The following is a 19,958-nucleotide window of genomic DNA, read 5'->3' as shown; positions in this document are numbered from 1 at the left end:
CCTGTATAGATTCTGGAGAGGTCAAGTAACTGTCCTCCTCTCTGACGTGACAGCCTACCTTTCCTACTGATCAGTTAAAGTTAAGAACACAGCTATATTGAATTAAAGAACTAAAATATGATAAAGTATGATAAGATATAAGTATTCTGCAATAAAACAATTCAACTTTTATTTGCTTAATTGGGAAAGGATAATTTTACTCCAGACGCAAGCAGCACCACGCAACAAAAGAACCCAAATAATGCTGTCCATATTTACATTTACTTATTTAGCAGACATTTTATCCACAGCGACTTACAGGTAGTAGAGCATATACTGTAACACACAATGGATCCGGTGCGATGTGACACGACACCGTAGTATAATTTTCTATAGTATAATTTTTACAATAGTATAATTTTTACAAAATTTGGATTAAATTGTGACAGGTTCACAACACAATCTGCGCTGAAATGCACAAAATAAATGGTTAAGATTGAATTGAAATGATCATGTGCAACACAGGAATTATAGTACATCCTGCTTACTTCGTATTACCTAATTGGGCTATTTTATTTTAATTTTTTATCAAATGACAGTCATTATTGAAGATTAAATGTAGATGGCCTTGTGCTGATGCATTCATCTGTGTGAACTCAAAAAGTTGCAGAAGTTTTGTGTTTGAAACTAGCAGTATGTTTGTATCTGAAAATATCAAGTCCATTCCTTATTCTACTAAATTCTTTATATATGGAGAGATTAATTTTTTCAAGTTTATAGTCATTGTGAGGCACCATGCTCCCCAATGACACTCTTGAGAACATGCTGCTCTGTGTAGTCTCTGATAAAAAAAAGTTGTGTTGACTCTGGATGAAGTTTAGACAGCAGGACCTTCAAACTAATTAAGGAAGCATGTTATCACACAGGGGACAGTGTTTTTTTTTTTAATCTAAAATGTGTCATACAGAAGAAAATCCGGACATACAGAAAGTAAAAGAAATGGCGAGAGAGAGAAAGAAAGTGCATCAATCATCTGGTGCAGACAGGTTGGACTTTGAATGACAACTATTAAAGCAGATTCCTTCCTATATCCCACAGGAACGCAAGAAAACACAGAAGGCTGTCTGGACTAGATTGGCCTTTTCCAAAATACATGTCTGTACTTCTTCACAGGCATGCTGGGTGTAATCTTGATAGTTGTTTTAAACTGCAAAAATTTAAATAAAAAACTAGATAAAATTATAAACGCAACAGTTTTTCCCACGATTTTTCATGAGCTAAACTCTAAGATCTAAACCTTTTTCTATGTACACAAAATTATTTCTCTCAAATGTTGTTCACAAATCTTGTCTAAATCTGTTTAGTGAGCACTTCTTCTTTGCCGAGATAATCCATCCACCTCACAGGTGTGGCATATCAAGATGCTGATTAGACAGCATGATTATTGCACAGGTGTGCCTTTGGCTGGCCACAATAAAAGGCCACTTTAAAATGTGCAGTTTTTCTGTATTGGGGATCCAAAAACCAGTTAGTATCTGGTGTGACCACCATTTGCCTCACGCAGTGCAACACTTCTCCTTCGCATAGAGTTGATCAGGTTGTTGTTTGTGGTCTGTGGAATGTTGATCCACTCCTCTTCAATGGCTGTGGCAAGTTGATGGATATTGGCAGGACTGGAACACGCTGTCGTATACACTGATCTAGAGTATCCCAAACTTGCTCAATGGGTGACATGTCCGGTGAGTAGGCAAGCCCTGCAAGAACTAGGACGAATGGTGTACAGATCCTTGGAACATGGGGCCATGCATTATCATGCTGCAACATGAGGTGATGGTCGAGGATGAATGGCACAACAATGGACCTCAGGATCTTGTCACATTATCTCTGTGCATTCAAAATGCCATCAATAAAATGCACCTGTGTTCATTGTGCCACACCTCCACCATGGGCCACTCGACTCACAACATTGACATCAGCAAACCGCTCACCCACACGACGGCATACAAAACCACACCTCTAGAAAAAGGGCCAGACGCCATCGAATGTGAGGTTACTATGACGAACTGCAGTCAGGTCAAGACCCCGATGAGGACGATGAGTATGCAAATTACCTTCCCAGAGATGGTTTCTGACAGTTTGTGTAGAAATTCTTTGGTTATGCAAACCGACTGTTGCAGCCGCTGTCCGGGTGGCTGGTCTCATATGATCTTGGAGTTGAAGATGCTGGATGTGGAGGTCTTGCGCTGGTGTGGTTACACATGGTCTGCCGCTGTGAGGCCGGTTGGACGTACTGCCATATTCTCTGAAATGCCTTTAAAGATGGCTTATGGTAGAGAAATGAACATTCAATTCACGGACAACAGCTATGGTGGGCATTCCTGCAGTCAGCATGCCAATTGCATGGTCCCTCAAAACTTAGGACATCTGTGGCATTGTGCTGTGTGATAAAACTGCACATTTTAGAGTGGCCTTTTATTGTGGCCAGCCAAAGGCACACCTTTGCAATAATCATGCTGTCTAATCAGCATCTTGATATGCCACACCTGTGAGGTGTGTGGATTATCTCAGCAAAGGAGTAGTGCTCACTTACACAGATTTAGACAGATTTGTGAACAATATTTGAGAGAAATATGCCTTTTGGGTACATAGAAAAAGTCTTAGATCTTTGAGTTCAGCTCATGAAAAGTGGGGGCAAAAACAAAAGTGTTGCGTTTTGTTTAATGTATATTTACCTTTTGTACATTTTTGTATATTTAAAAGAAACAAATTATTTCATAGATCTTAAATTAAGCTCATTAGCTCATTGACTGATTGTCTTGTTCCTGTTTTGAGCATAAATATAATTCAATTTAATGAGGTTTATCCTAATGACAAGGGACAAAAACACTTGACAAAAAAAAAACGGTGATATTACTGGTAAACAAAAAATAGTTGTTTTTTTTTTTTTGCAGTTTTGATATATTCTCAAAGATCTCAGCTTGTATCTACATTTTGTTTGTTATATTTCTCATTAGAGATGTCGTTTCTGGAATGTTTAAAAATATGCAGCATAATATCGCAAACAAAATGCTTTGATGTTATTAATAAGCTAACATTTGTTTACAGCTAAAACTTACAGTCAATAATATCAGAATAACTCTCTTGAACCAATCCTTCAAAGTCACAGTAGTGTAATAATTGCGTTAAATTGCATCACAGGTGCAAAAAACAAGCTGAATCTTTGGGGTTTTGGCCCCATATTTTTCAAGCTTACCCTGCTTGCTTAAACACTCCACTGAGGCCTTGGCTAAATCTCTGTGTTGTTTTCTTACGTCGTCCCAAGACAGAACGAAAGTCTAATTTGCTCTAGATGGTTGTGGTCTGCTGGAGACAGCACTGAATGAATGGCTCATTAACTCCTGCATAAGCACTCAGCGAGCTTGCGATGGTGGAAAATGAATTTATGCAGTCCTCTGCCAGACATAGCATCAAACTCACAGCGAACTGAGGAAAATCATGGGGGAAAATGGGGGAAAATGGAGGGAGGAAGGAAACTGCAAAGAGAAAGAGAGGGAAAGAGACTGTAAGTGGAAAGTCTGACATAGGCATCAGGCCTCAAATAAGTGACACTCTTAAAACACACTGAAATGTAAGTCACAGATGCCCTGGTCACGCTGTCCAGCATCAACAGTAAAAACGGATCGCTCATTCTTCTTTCGGACAGATGAACAGGCCTGTGGTTCCCCCCGTGAGCCCACTCTGAGGGGTGTGTGGGGTCACAAGGGAGCTGATGTAACCAGAATGAACTTTACAGCACATTAGCTGAGGCAGTATATGTATCTGGCCACTAAAGCACGTTTCTAGCTTAGTTAGCAGCGCTCTTGAGCTGAGCGATGCATTTTGAACATTGGATCTGAGGTTAATTACCTGGCAAATGGCATTTAGTCATAGTTTATTTACTTTGGAATTATGTATAATCAGTTTTGAAAATTGAGCTGAAATAGTGCCTCATTGTCAGGAAAAAAGTACCAAGAAAAATTGGCTGAAAAAAACTATTTTAAGATGTTAGACATATTTAAAGCAATAAATGATCAAATATCTTTTCACGGTTAGCCAGGAAGATATAATAATCATGACAATTCTAATTACAGAATCAGTTTTTAACCACCACACTATTTATTCGTTCAGTCTTGAAGTAACTGAAGTTCGCGGATAAAGAAATAATCTTTTATATTTGAACTTGTAACATAACCTTTTCAAATCAATACTTAATACTGTCTAAGGCCTCATATTTTCTTTCACCATTTATCAAAACTTTGAAACACGCTTTGCATAATCAAGAATACAATCAATGTTAATTTAAAGTCAAAAACGTATTTATAAATTTATATTAATAAAATTTAATCTTCCAGTCCATGAATTTCTCAACTGTGACCAAATGAAAATGCCGTGCAATTTATATTCAAGAAAACAAATTCACAATAGGATTTGACTGTATTTGCATATGTTGATGATTTGAGGCACTATTAAAAATAAATGGCTCAATGAATTGTAAAAATTTTTGCGAATTAATCTAAATTTTTAAGTTTAGCATTTACATTCCCCTGCATTGCAAGTTGCACAGTGTTGATTGCTTGAAGTGCAAATAGAGAAACTCCTAAAAAAAAAAAAAAAAAAAAATCTGAATTTTGATGGCCCACTGATTACCTCATGCAATATGCAATACAGTAAAAAACTATACAACAGAACTCAAAAGTTCAGCAGGGTAAATGAAATGGACAGAAGGGAAATGACATGTCTCTAACAGCAGGCAAAGGTCTGTGAAACGATTGGTGTTGAAATGGTGAAGACTCCCACTGTTCCAACATTATCTGTGTTGATTTGGGGTTATGATGTCTGAACACTTCAATCACTCCATGTTTGTTCATCTCAGTGAGTGGGGGAGGGATGAAGACATGGTGAATGACAGAAAAGCACACGACACGTTACGATGAAGATTAAGATTGCAGACCGAGGCTAGGATTATGTAGAGAGATAGAGCAGTCTGGCTCTGAATTATTAACCTGAAAGGAGTATTTTGTTTTAATGACCTTAACAGATATTTTACTAATAAGGCAGCAAGGAGAAAGTCCAGAGGAAACACCTGTATGTGAACCACGTCCAGTATGAACAAGTCAAGAATGAACTCCACTGGAGATCTCAGCCAATCTCACAGATCTTACATGTGTTTTATTTTAAAGGAGGTGATTATTTTCTATACCCACTGTACACACACACACACACACAAGCAGAAAACCATATGAGCAAAGCACAAAAGAAACAGAAGCATGATATTTATAATGCCAATGGAGAGCATGCACTTAAAGGGCTCATCATTTCACCGGTGACACAGGCTCAGTTCCCTGGACATACATTAAGTCTCTCCTTGGATTGAAAAAAAAAATTCTCAATTTTCATAATCTTATTTGACAGAATAATCCAGGGATAAAAATTAATATGTGCCTATATTGTAAATGGAATTCAAGAAATCCAGACATCCTTTTATTATCATGTAATAGTGAGCATTCACCGTATTTCCTTGGAAATTATAAAGGGAAGGATTTGAAATATTTCCAAATTCAAGGATCTGACACAGATCTATTTCTTAATTTCCCAAAATATATTTTTTGGTGCATCCATTATATTAGCTAAAACCATGGCTTCTCATAAATTAATAATGAGCCATGGAAGATCCAAGGTCATCATCCTTCATGAGCTGTTTTTCCCCCTTTATTCCTTATATTTGAATGCCAGAAGTATAATTATGATCACAGAAGGGGATGAAGGGAAGGAAAGAACAAAATAAATCATTACATAAACAGCAAACACAAAAAATTTTTAATAATGGACAGAGAGATGAGTCTAAGAGAGATAAAGCTAAGTTCAGAAAACAATATCAGCCAACTGTTTACTGCATACTGCGCTAAATACCTACCTTTTTTAATGAAACAGAATACACAGAATACACCGTTCAAACTGTTCATATGCTACACTGTCATCACATTACGAGTGTCCACATGAAAGGGTAAATAAATTCAGCCATGGGTAATCTTCCATTATATAATTTTTTCTTGCAAACAAAATATCCCCCCATTAGAATACACACCTAATTTGGAGAAAGATGCTTTTTAGAACCAGATGGTGTCAGATGGTTGCTACCCAATCATCCTTGACCCACTGGATAAAATCATGTTACTTCTCCTTCATTTATTACATGCAAATGGGTGCACTGCATTGTGAAATACTTTTTCCCACTTACAGTAGTATGATCTGTTGCACAACTACTGCACACATTCAATTGCAAAAATATCAAGAGTAGTATGTCAATATGGTATTCCAAACATACATCCTCCTGATGATAAGAAGAGACTCAAAAGCTGTTCTCCAACACTGATGATTCCCAGGTGACCTCCGGTTTCAAAATTCTACTTATCAGCAGCCACAGACTAACCACTGAAAGATGAGAGGACACAGAAAGACAAAAATGTGTGTGTGAAGAGTGAAAGTGAGAATAGATAGACTACACACATCCTACACAGCATGTGACAAAATGACTTACTAAATTATTATATTCACTGCAGTAAATATTATATCCAGAGGCAGTGGAGGTTCCTCTCTACTTGACGAACGCCACAATGCTAAATTTTTTCAACACTAACTCTGTTTCAATTCTAATACTCAACTCCAAATGTATATATAAAATTGCAGTTTGATGCAGAACATTGTATTGGTGTGAATTTTGTTTGTTTTTATATCTGAACAGTATCCACCAACAACCAACAGGATTCAGGGAGCCTGAAAAATGCTTAAAGCTTTGTGACTGAACTGATCAAACTGAACACAACAGGGGAAAGCAACACACTGTATAGTTTCAGGGCAAACAAAACGACTATATTTGCAACAGAAGGAAACCACTCAGCATGCTACAAAATCTCACAAGCCAGTGATCTGAATGAACATACAACATTGAGCAGTTGCTGACAGAAAAACGGCTTTGTTTTTGTGTTTAAATTGTTCTATTAGCAATAGAACTGTTCTTTGAGTTTTAAAGAATAGACAGGAAACAGTAAAGATAAATATGGCAATGTAATGTTTTCCAATGAAGGGAGCAACCTAGTGATATTTGCTCAGAGTTTACATCCATTTAGAAAGGTTAGACCTCCACAAAACCAGTCCAGTTCACAGAAACGACACCTTGTCAATGTTCATTCCTTTATTCACTAGGCATTTTTTCCCTAAGGGTCCCCTGTGGAGGCCATCTTGGTGAAGGCTTTCATATATTCTACAGTGTTCCTGCACCTCACAGCCTAGTGCAGTGAGAGGGGTGGGGGTCACTTTCTCTGTCAGTATGCTTACAAAGCTTAATTCACTTCTGGGAGCCCTCATATAATGCTATAGGCTGAACAGTAAATAATATATTAGAAGCAAAATTTGTCAATTTCTTCTTAATTTCAGAGTTGGCTGGTCTGCCTCCGCCATGCAGGATTCAGCATAGGAAGATATGAGCTACTTATACAATATGACATTTAGCCTGGTGTTGTGGAATTCTATTTAGAGCATGAACACTTTGTTGCTGTCTTATTTGAAGTTTTTAAATAATTATCCTGCTGCAAAATGGCGTCTTGAGTTGTTGAGATTTCTAAAGTAATTACAGCATATTTATAATGGACAATTCATGCCTGTACTTTGTCTGACTTTGCTTTCTTTGCATTTATGGAGGCTTCTGAATGTCAGCCCAGACTTGGGGGCTTTAATGCGAGAAGCATAGTAACCAAATTTTCCATTGATTGTCATCATACAATGCATGAGTTATGGAAACTCTGCTAACTCAAGTCCTGTTCCCAATTTTAATGGTTCTAGCCATCATGATATAAGTGATGTTTGACTAAAATATTTTACACATGAAGAAATGGCTTTTTTGAAAAGACAGCAGTCATTTAAAAAACCAAACATTACTAGCACACACCACAACAGTAGCAAATAACTTAGTGTTGTCAAAAGTGATGATACCAGCTTTTTCTGTAGTACAGAGTACTGAGTAATGAGCACTCTATGAAGAATGTCAAGAGTTTCCAATTTACAATGTGTTTTTAGCATTGAGCAGCATTGTAGCCATTCACAGACATAAATGTGTGAATGCAATGGTCAATCAGAGACAGTTAAAGGGATAGTTCACTCAAAAATGAAAATTACTCTATGATTTACTAGCCCTCAAGCCACCCTAAGTGTATATTACTTTCTTCTTTCAGACCAATAAAATCGGAGTTAGATTATATGTCCAGGCTCTTCCAAGCTTTATAATGCCAGTGTACGGTAGTCAAGATTTTGAAGCAAAATAAAGTGCATCACTGCTAAAACAATCAAGTGAAGTCATGTCTTAGGAAATAGCAAGAATTCAGTAAAAAGAGTAAGGTGCAACATTGCTTGCGCAAATAAGTTGGTCAGTGTTGTAAAACGTGACGTGAACTCTAGATACTATAAAAAATACAGATATTGTGTAAACCTAAATTACAGACTAAAGGAAACCCCCTGCAAACAACAAGCCCTCAGGGTGGTCAATTATTGTGTCTACAGAATCAGCTTGATTGACAACCCTGATTGATCGTTTTTGTGTTAGTGTGACCACTTGTGTTTGAAAACCTCAAGAGATTTAATAACACTACAGCTGAATTTTGAAGCCACTTTGCTTTTCTGTTGTCCTTCAATGATGAATTTACTGTAAAAAGACTTTAAATTAAATCACAGCCTATATTTTTTCATGCTACTGTAACTATAAATTCAGAGTCCACATCCACTTCTATTATAAGTAAATCAGCTTAGGTATATGCTCCTGAATCATATCTAGATTACATTTCTCAGAAGAACACTTTAAAATAGGGATTATGAACCAGCAATCCAGAGTGCCAATAGGGAATTGTGTCAGAGTTACTGCCTGAGTGCCGCTATAAGCTACACATTAGTATAACTGGGTTCACCATTCAATGTGTAAATCCAAACTCATTAAATAGGAGATTTATAGACAATGAAAACACAACTTCCTTAGTGTGTTAATTAATTTTGGAGTAAAAATAAAAATAGTATTAAATTTGTGACACGGGTGGAGTATATTTAAAAACTCTTGAGCATATAATGACTTCAGCTTTGTACATTAAACCACTGTTTAATGACATTCAACCAAGCTATCTCGGGCAATGCAAAACAGAGATGATTTGATCTCAGATGACTAAATTTAACTAGTACATCAAAGACAACTGTTCTCTCATGAATGAGCAGTCTTAAAGGCTTTTAAAGAAGTGAAATCCAGAATATTCTGGGGAATTGCTTACATGAGGAAGCTAAAAAGAAAACAATTAGGCATCATATGAATGTGTTTGTTTCCATGTGCAATGATCCACTACTAAAAATGATAAAAAAAAACACCAATATTAAATGGTACTCAGAAGTTATGTAACAATAAACATCTCCAAACTAGTTAGAACTGCAAGGTAATATCTAAATCCAAATCAAAAGGTAAGTCTGTCCAAGCCCATGGTCCATATGCTTTGGGTATTTTCAGAGGGATCTGACCATGAAAGCACACCAGGTGCTGCAGTGAGTGATAGACTGCAAACCAACCTAAGTTTTCATATGGCCTTCAGGCTAGATATCAGTACAGATATTAATAGCCAGAGGCAACATATAGATAGATCAAGTATGTTCGTTTATTTCCATAATTCTGACAAACACAAGGTTTTGTAATATGAACATAATTATCACTGTATTCTTGGAAATGTCTTTATAGCATGACAGACATCTAATCACATTCCAAGTTGAGGACATGCAGTCCAGCACGTCAGTGTTTGCTTGAGGCACCACATTCAGCCATTTGACATTAGGAAGGTCTGAGAAGACTACATGAGCCAAGACAGGCCAAACAAGCACTGCTACAATGGAATACCAATGAAATGTGTGCACTTTTGATTTATTGCACACCAGTGCAGACCCTGACTGGCCTTGTCACACCTTGATTGGTTTAATTCACTAATGTACTTCATTCCACCTGAAGACTTTAACAAAGGGCAATGTAATTCGACTTACAAAACCATTCAATTAACACGTTAAGCTTATTAACAATATTTAGATCTACACTGAACAAATTTATAACGCAACACTTTTGTTCTTGCCCCCATATTTTATGAGCTGAACTCAAAGATCTAAGACTTTTTCTATGTACACAAAGGGCCTATTTCTCTCAAATATTCTCAAAAACTCTCAAAAAAATCTGTCTAAATCTGTGTTAGTGAGCACTTCTCCTTTGCCGAGACAATCCATCCACCACACAGGTGTGGCATATCAAGATGCTGATTTGCGGAGGTGTGACTTAGGCTGGCCACAATAAAAGGCCACTCTAAAATGTGCAGTTTTATCACACAGCACAATGCCACAGATGTCCCAAGTTTTGAGGCAGTGTGCAATTCGCATGCTGACTGCAGGAATGTCCACCAGATCTATCCCCTGTGAATTTAATGTTCATTTCTCTACCATAAGCCATCTTTAAAGGAATTTCAGAGAATTTGGCAGTACATCCAACTGGCATCACAACTGCAGACCATGTGCAACCACACCAGCCCAAGACCTCCACATCCAGGATCTTCACCTCCAAGATCATATGAGACCAGCCACCCGGACAGCTGCTGCAACAATCGACTTGACCGACTCTCAAACCAACTTGAGTGGGCAAATGCTTACATTCGACAGCATCTGGCATTTTGGAGAGGTGTCCTCTTCACGGATGAATCCCGGTTTTCACTGTACAGGGCAGATGGCAGATAGCGTGTATGCCGTTGTTTGGGCGGTTTGCTGATGTCAATGTTGTGGATCAAGTGGCCGATGGTGGCAGTGGGGTTATAATATGGGCAGGCGTATGTTATGCACAATGAACACATGTGCATTTTATTGATGGCATTTTGAATGCACAGAGATACCATGACAAGATCCTGAGGTCCATTGTTGTACCATTCATCCACGACCATCACCTCATGTTGCAACATGATAATGCATGGCCCCAATCAAGGATCTGTACACAATTCATCCTAGTTCTTGCATGGCTAGCATACTCACCGGACATGTCACCCATTGAGCATGTTTGGGATGCTCTTGATCGCTGTATACAACATTGTTTCAATATTCTGCCAATATCCAGAAACTCCGCGCAGCCATTGAAGAGGAGTGGACCAACATATATATATAATTTTTTTTTTGTGGGGGACTAAATATCCAAATTATCACAGTCCTAAAAAACTATTATTATCAGAGCTTACCATAGCATCACTGAAGGTAGCATAATTTTACAACCATTGCCCAGTACAGCTGTACACCATGTTACAGCACAGTACCGCTACTGCAAACAGTAGCAAGTATAAAGCATATACATTTTCATTTTATTTGAGTGGACTTTTTCCAGTTAGCATGAGTGGTAGTTGAGCGGAACCCACATTCATAGATCGGAATATTGAGCAGAGTGCCAAACCGTGCAATGAAGAGGTAAGTGAAACATGCGCACTGAACACTACCGGGCAGTGTGCCATATATATTATTATTTTTATATGTAGTCTATCTTTTTTGCTCACATTTGCAGGCATTTTTCTCTTTGATAATTTGTTGGATGCTGAAAATTCGGTGCATCCCTACTTACATCCCCTCCATGTTTACAAATCCAAAGTCCATAAATCCTATTTAAACGCTGAAGACTTCAAATGGAAGTACATTAGTGAATTATGTTGCCTCTGGCTGATAACTTTCAACGATGCTGTCATCTTTATTTTACTAACTTACAGCATACTGAAGGTGACCCAGCTGACCTCATCAAAAAAAACTAAATCAACAATCATCTAGTGGATCATCAAGAATTTTATTTTATTATTCTACCAAATAGTATACTAAAAGATCGATAGTTGTCTTCATGTATCGATACAGTATTGCCATGGAAAATATCGTGATACGATACTGTATCGATTTTCTTCCCCACCCCTAATGAGAAACAGGGGCAAAAACAAAAGTTTTGCATTTATAATTTTGTTCAGTGTATTTAAAATACTTTTAGCACTGTGGAGCTGACTATTTTCACTTCCCTCTAGACAAATTTTAAAAACAAATCTGGATACCTAGCACTGACAGCATTGTTCTTGTGTTTTGTTCTTTAAAGATGTATCTTTTAATAGCCTTGGCAGACTACTAAACCACATACATTGCAAAATCATTTTAAAATTATGTTTGCCTAATGATAAGTTAATGAGGTATGACTGAGAGGAGGAAAGACAGGTGCGTACTTTGTGGATGTGTACTGTACTGTATGTTTGTTCTTCCTGTGTTACATCTAACTGTGTTTCAGAAGCATATAAAGACAGTCAGACAGACTGATGGACAGTTGGATGAATTTCTGTTTGTCTGTCTTACTGACCAACCAACCAACCAACAGATGGAGAAGTTATTTTTTTGTTTGAGCATGTTAGCCACATCTAACACAATGACTCATGAGGCTGTGAAAGCGTGTTGTGCACCATATGTGTTAAGAGAGAGAAAGTGAGACAGAAGACTATGTGTGTGCGTGTGTGGAGGTATGCGAGTGAGGAGGGACAGGGAAAGTACAGTGAATGGGAAAGAATGAAGAAAATGGACTTTGTAAGAAAGACAGGTCAGCCTAAATTTTCAGGGATCACTTCACTTCTTCAGAAGGTGTTTTAAATCCTTTCATATAAGGACATGGTGCACTCCACCGCATCTCTCTTCCCTCCGTCCTTTAATCTGATCCTGGCAAATTCTCCCGTGCAGACATAGACACACACAATCCACAATCTAAAACTCTTTTTTCCAAAGACAGGAATGGACACCATGTTCTTTGCTGCCATTTCCACACTATTAAGGGGCGAATAGCACAGATAAGACCCAATACATTAAACATGAGCTGCTCATCTCTATTTGACACGAGCATGCTGTCTGTCTGTGGACACCTGTGAGTTAAAAGCGCTAGCCAAATCAAAATGCATAAAACATTTTGTGCACTTTGGTTATTGACCCTTGCATTATTTAATGAGAGGCTCTTCTGTAAAACAATGTCAAAAGTGATTGCCTTATGAATAATATCAGGAATCTAGTTGTCACAATGGGAATTTTTCAGAAATGTCCATTTTTTTTATTGGGGTAAATTCATGTATGTTTTATATGGTATAATTCCACACAACTAATTACAAATAATGCATGCCAAAAATGTCTTAATGTTTGTGTATTTTACATTTTGCAGAGTGTTGTGCTACAAAAATTGCTATAATTTGTACATTTAGATCAAAGTCATTAGGCCTGTTTTAGCCTATTTACAACCATAGAGTGTGACAACATATCAGCCTATGCCATGCCAGGTTTCAATATTTAAACCTTATCTGTTATGCATGGCACATTACTTGTTGATAGTGCAGACTGACTGTTCCCTATTCTAAAGGGAGAATACATTGATTGACATCTCATTAATGTCAGAACATTCCTTCACTACACCCCCGCCCTCCGTTTCCATCAGTTTCATCTTCTAAAAGGTTCCGACCCTGTGTGCAAAGGCGCGAGCGAACTTTCACAACATTTAAGGGATGTTTCAGAGCTATTTTAGTTCACCCTTTCACGCTTTCGGATTTCCCGAAACAAACAAAATATCTGCGGATGAGCACGTCTGGCACGCGGGTTATTATAACACATCACTCATCATTTCTCCCCCGCGAGACGATTCATCAGCACACAGTTGACCGTGATCTGATCACCAATAACAAGGCAAACGACAATAAATCTCGCAAAATGGTTAAGTAATTAAACATCTACATACGTTAAACGCTTTGAAACATTGAGAAAAACGTCGTGCCTCAACCATGATGCAGCCTATAAATGGTTCAATACAGTGCTGGGCACAAAATAAATAAAAAATGCTAGCAAACATACCAAATACTCCACGGAAAAGGTTCAATGTTCAAACGTAAGATACTGTATAAGCTACTTCATTTTTTTATATAAATGTATATAGGCTATATAAAGCACACAGGGTAGCCTACCATGGTACAGTTATATACATATATAATTTGCCAATATTATACTTTGGCATAGGCTACCTACTATATTCGTTTAGTTTGATAAAGCAGCAAGGTATTTCAAAAATACCATATTAAAAGACAGTGGTTATGCTAAATTTATTTGCTTCTCTAAGTGACTTCGTGTATTGAAACTTGTTTTGATATTATTTATTTTGGAAAACGCATTTACCTGCAGTCGTTGACAAGCTGCACGTGCAGGTGTTGAACTTAATAAACGCCGTTGCTTCTTCATCGCTTATATTATATAGTTTGCGTTTGACGGTGAGATTTCAACAGACTGTATGCAAGTATACACTTTATTCGGCGGTCAGTTTGCTCTCCGTGTTCAGTAAAGTACTCTGTCAGTGACAAGCCGCTCCAAACGATTCAGTGAGCCGTCCATATGACTCGGACCGTTTTGCGAATCCTTTCTTCCGACTCGTTAAAAGAACCCACTCAAAAGATTCATTCGCGAAATGCGTATCGATTCCAAACAGCCGATAGCAAACACGGGGCAAGATATGATTTGTGTAATTTTCAATCGAAATATTTTAGAAAGCTTAATCAACAAAATAGTTGTATCTGCTGAAAAGCATATTGATAAAAAAAAACCGCTACCATCACAACCTACATAATAAGGAAACTTATATTTAATTAATAAAATAAGTTCAATCAGTTCCAGAAACACATTCTAACAATGACATAACCAATATGCACAAATATATTTTCACCGAAACATTTTTTTAACTGTAAAACAGCTTTACTGAGCATGCAAAGTATTATTTATAATGTTTACGCTATTAATATAACGTAATTCTTGACATTATTAACACTGCTTACCTTACAAGCTAGAGTTCATTGACAGGTAAAGATGCTCAGAGAAAATAACTTGTTCTTGTCAGTCCTTTTTTTTTTTTTCTTTTGGTAGATCCACTAAAAGCGTGTTGTTCCTCTCCAGAAATGCACAGCTTGTCCTCGATCGTCTGTTGCCGTCCGGATTTTTTGCGTGTCGGTTCCCCGTGTCGCCCTGGTCATTGATTGCCAGACCACTGGAATCTCCAGGAGCGCACGAGAGGAAGGTTTCTCCTGGCGCCTGAGCGTGATTGGCTAGAGTGTCAGTGACGCACCAGCAGGTGGCAGAGAGCTCACATAAGAGCCATTCAGACAGCACCAACAAATTCATAAACTGTTTAGACCTATTGAAGAGGACTGTCTGCAAGACAGTTTGAGCTTTTGCAACAGCAAACATATCTTGGATATTTATGATAAGCTGTACTGTACTTTACTTTTTTTTACTGTGTAAAAAATATACCAGCACTTCCTTTAAACAGCAATTAGGCTATATAGGAGACACAATATTTACTCTCTGTCTCTCTCTGCTATGTCTGCATATACAAGTGAAATCTTTTCTTTTTTATTTTTATTGTCAGGAAAACAAAACAAAAACCAGTTAAATGGGCTTTTTAGCAGAATTTGAACAGTAAACAATTATGAAATACAGAACAATTAATCAATCCACAAAAAGGGGAAAATAAAAAATATTCTGTACCATTGCTTTGGCAAAGAAATATTATAAAGGATAACATTTAAAACGTGACAACATGTTGTCCTGAGAAAAGACAGATGAAAACCAGTGTTATTCTAACATGTATTTATATATATATTTATTTATTTGTTTATTTATTGAACAAACCTGTCTAAGGCACTATGTTTTTATTCATTTCAGAAAGAGAAGGTCTGGCAAAAGTAAAGGCGCCGCTCTACTGCTTAAAGATTCAAAGTCAATTCCACTGTCTACAATCCCAATGAATATTCACCTCAGGGAGAAAGCCAAAGAAAAAGATGGAGAAAGAGGGGTGTGAGCAGAGCAACAATGTGAAAAAAAGAAGGAAGAGACATTGGTATTTTTGATGTGGAAAGAATGTGGAAAGGAAGAAGATCAAACTCAAAAATCAGACTGTGATAACTGCATATAAAATGTCCTCTCTTATTCTCTGCCTTGCTCTGTGGGACTAATTATGGCAAAAATGGGTGTCTTTCCAGGAAATTGAATGTCTTTTCACCTACAGAGTATTAGCTTGGCAAACACTATTGTCATAAGTGACTTACAGTGTCATTGCAAGTCCACATCAACAAACTTGTTTCCCTGACAACTTAACCACCAGATCGTCTCTACAGTGAAAGGCTGATCTCCATATAGAAGAGGTCACCACCTGTCCCCACGCGGTCATCAAGGCTAGTAAAACACAGACGCACAGATGCACCATAAAGATAGTTTGCAATTAATTAGGCCGTAGATCACTGTGTCTGGCTCAATACATCAGGAGTAGCCCTTGAAGCAGTGGAAAGCAATAATAAAAAGTCAAATATGTGATGATAGTGTCCTTAAACACTGAATGTCAATGCATTCTAAATTATTGCAACTGAATTTAAAATGATTGTTTTCACAAAAGTGTATAAGCTACTGACTTACACTGGTAAATCTTCAGACAGTTAAGTTGTATGTCTTGTCTATATATGTGCCACTGAATAGAATTTCTTCAAAATGAACAGTGAAAGTGCTCTGCTTTGATCTGCAGTTATTTTACTTGAAATAACTTTCTCTTTTCTCTCTCTCTCTCTCTCTCTCTCTCTCTCAGCATGAAGTATCGTTCATTTTTATTACTTTAAGAAAAAGAGAGTTGCTCCTTGAACTTGGGTTGCATCAGAGTACAGCAGAAAAGTTGTTTGATGAAGTGCTCTGACTCACTGGGGAAAGAGATAGGATGGTTATTGAATAATCATTCAGATACAGAAATGATAGAAATGCTATTATTAGAATTAGCCATCATGCATGTGGTCACTTACACAGTCTGCATAGAGGTTGGTTGGTGCAAACCCTGCCTGATTTCACATTATTCAGGGTAGTCTGAGTTATTAAGATTTTACTGGAAAAGCTGTTTATAAGAGTCCTGCACTCACATAACTATGTTTAATATCATGATCTTAACCGTGACCATTTGCCTGCCTCTCTATATCATGCCTCCCACAAGTGGTTTCTTGCATTATTGTCAATAGTTTAATAAACAATAATTTGATCATAGACTGTTTTCATCATGAACTATTGAATTAAGGTGTGCATTATTAAATTCAGCTGTAAAGCAAAAAAAAAAAAAAAAAAAAAAAAACATGGAGAGAATAAAATGAACTTCTCTGTCATTTTGGACTTTGTGTGCATAGATTTAGGTCAGTTTGATGATTCATAGATATTTTAGTGAATCATCTTTATTCTCACTTTTGCTCCCTCAGAGAACTGAAAAGTACTGTTGTATAATTATTCTTTTAAAATCTATATTACTCTATCAAAAACTCAACTTTGGTTAAAATATCTGTAATCTGAAGACCTCTTGAAATCAAAAATATAAATTAATGGCTTTAAGTCCATGTAATCTATTGTTTATGCCAGTAAAAAAAGGCAAAATATTCACATTAAGTTCAGTTTTAGTCTTTCTCATTTAGGAAATGAACTAAAATTATTGATGACTTATTTTGAACTTCTCATCTCTCCAATTAAATACACTAAATTACATCCTTTTAATACTTATAAAAATCTGAATTGGAGAGCATTAAACCTTTTAATGCATGTCCATTAAGACCACTTATGTAAAAGTGTTAAATAGTTAATGCAGAAGACAAGCTGAGATGGATGATTTTGTCATTTTCTTGTAAGGAAATTCTCAGTGGTTACTGAATATGTGTGGCATTTGCTGAACGGTTGTTTGATGGAGTCATCACCATTTTCAGGAGTCACCTACATGAACAAACAAAATGTGAACACATGCATGCACATGCATATATATGCAGAAGCTCAAACAAGGCATAATCAGACATAAACTCAAGTCCCTATAATTACCTTCTACATCTCAGAGTCTTTCTAGAATATCAAGGGGATCCAGCTGCTTCTGCACAGACCCGCTGCAGCAGTCTATGGGTAGTCGTTCTTTCTGCTTCTCATGCAGCATTTTGAGACTCTGAGGAATTAAACTTCCAGATCACATTCACCTTTTGCAGTCAGTTCGATTTTATCTCACTTGTGCATTCATGAAATTCAATTAAAATGAAAATGGGTGAATGGTCGTAATGGGAAAATATTTGTGTTTTTTAACCCAAAAGGCAAAATATTGCTCCAAATCTTGAAAGCAAGAAAAAAAAACTGAATTCAAATTAAGTTTAAAAGTATCTTTTTGGTGTGCTGTTCATCTGCCTCAATGAATTCTGGGAATTACATCCAGGCATGATCAAGCAGAAGAAAGCTGAAGTGCTTATTTGGACAGAAGACATTAAAGCGGAGGAAAAGCTGTGAGCAGGTGGGTATTTATGTGCTACATGAATGCTTGCTTTTGTGTGTGTGTGTGCGTGTGTGTGTGTGTGTGTCTCGCACACGCGCGCATGTGTGCACATGTACATCTTGTCCTGTCTCACCTTCCCGGGCGCACATCTGGGTTTGTGTGTTGGATTCATATTAGTATTCTGTAAAGGCATTGGCATACTGCAGGAGCAGGCTAATTCTCTTTGTAATGGAGAATAAGGCATAGCTGATGGAGTGGGAGAGGCCTCTGATCTGATTAGCATCTCAGAGAGCCCCTTGTGCTCATAATGATGCTGTTATGGCCAGAGTCTTCATAAACAGTAGTAATAGATGAGACTGCACCTTGAATGATGTACAATAAAAAAGAAGATCAGTGAAGTAGAGTAGGTCAGTCACATGTAAACATTCTCCTAAATTAACATGACAACAGAAAGCGTTATTATTAGATTTGGCATTTGGTCAAACACAAAATATAGATACGTCAATGAGTGTACATGGATAGATGGATTGAAGCAACCTGGAAGATTGACTATTTCATTTGCAGTGCTTTAACAAGGTCTGAAGATATCAGTTATCTGATGTGTGGAAATATATTATCTTTTATAAAAAATCCACTTTTAAGCATAATTCAAAAAAAAAAAAAAATTCATTCCAGACTGACGGCCAAAACATATTGATTAACAACCTTGCAGCTTGCAGTATCTGTCTGTAAAGATTTATAAGTTATCATTAAAAATCAATTCCCTTTTAAAGAAAATGAATTGGATTTTCACTTCTGAATGTTGCACTCTATTAGCAAAGATTTAACTGTTGGATTAGTGTGACTGACCAATCAGAACTGAGTACTCAAAAGAGCTGCTTCCAAAACATTTATTGAAGGAAGGAAGAAAAAACGGACAAGAAAGCAAGCAAAAAAGAAAGAAAACAAGCAACATTAGAAGCAAAACTGTGGACCAAATCATCAGACACAATTAGTTTTATATTATTGGCACTCTCATTTTTGCAAATGAAACCTGGGCCCCAGATTTGCGGTTAGCAAAATCCTATTTGATTACACTGAACACACTGCTGTCGTCTTTCTATGTGGTTTCCACCCAGGCGAGATTTAATTGCAATCAGGGTTTGTTTTGCAGGGAAGGGAGTTAGAAACTAAACCCTTTGTTCCACTCGGTTTCACCCAGAGCTGAACACTGCTACTAAAGTGTGTGTCTGCATGAGAGAGACAGAGAGATTGTGTGTCACTGTATGGGCATTTCACACTACATATTTTAAATAAACATATTGCAAATGGTAAAGAGCCACTCTGTGACCTAATAATGAAAGAATGCAAGCAATCAAAGCAGGTCAGCAATGCATAGTGACATTTTCTAAATGTTTCCTTATAGATTCTAATAACAGCTAGCATATTAAGTATTTTATAAAACAACAATGATGCTCCAAAAAATATCTTGCTTTATCTCATCACTATCTAATAAACACTGAACGAGATCAGAAGCAGTCACAGGCTCTTCACGGGCTTAATTTTT

General features: G+C 37.2%; 1 protein-coding gene across 2 annotated transcripts in view; it reads right to left on the bottom strand.

Moving 5' to 3' along the window:
* LOC128031653 (muscarinic acetylcholine receptor M1) overlaps window positions 1–15,301 on the bottom strand; it is an 80,228-nt gene extending 64,927 nt beyond the window's left edge. The window contains exon 1 of one of the 2 annotated variants that reach the window (XM_052619972.1): window positions 14,925–15,301. The gene's annotated coding sequence lies outside the window, so the exon portion shown is untranslated. Of the gene's footprint in view, window positions 1–14,274; window positions 14,428–14,924 lie in introns of those variants that run through there. The other variant, XM_052619973.1, reaches the window with a different exon arrangement.
* Between the last annotated feature and the right edge of the window lie 4,657 nt (window positions 15,302–19,958).

Source organism: Carassius gibelio, chromosome A17 (genome assembly GCF_023724105.1).
Source record: "Carassius gibelio isolate Cgi1373 ecotype wild population from Czech Republic chromosome A17, carGib1.2-hapl.c, whole genome shotgun sequence".
In the NCBI taxonomy this organism is placed as follows: domain Eukaryota; kingdom Metazoa; phylum Chordata; class Actinopteri; order Cypriniformes; family Cyprinidae; genus Carassius; species Carassius gibelio.
The sequence above is the reverse complement of the archived record's forward strand: the minus strand, read 5'-3'. Positions and strand labels throughout refer to the sequence as shown.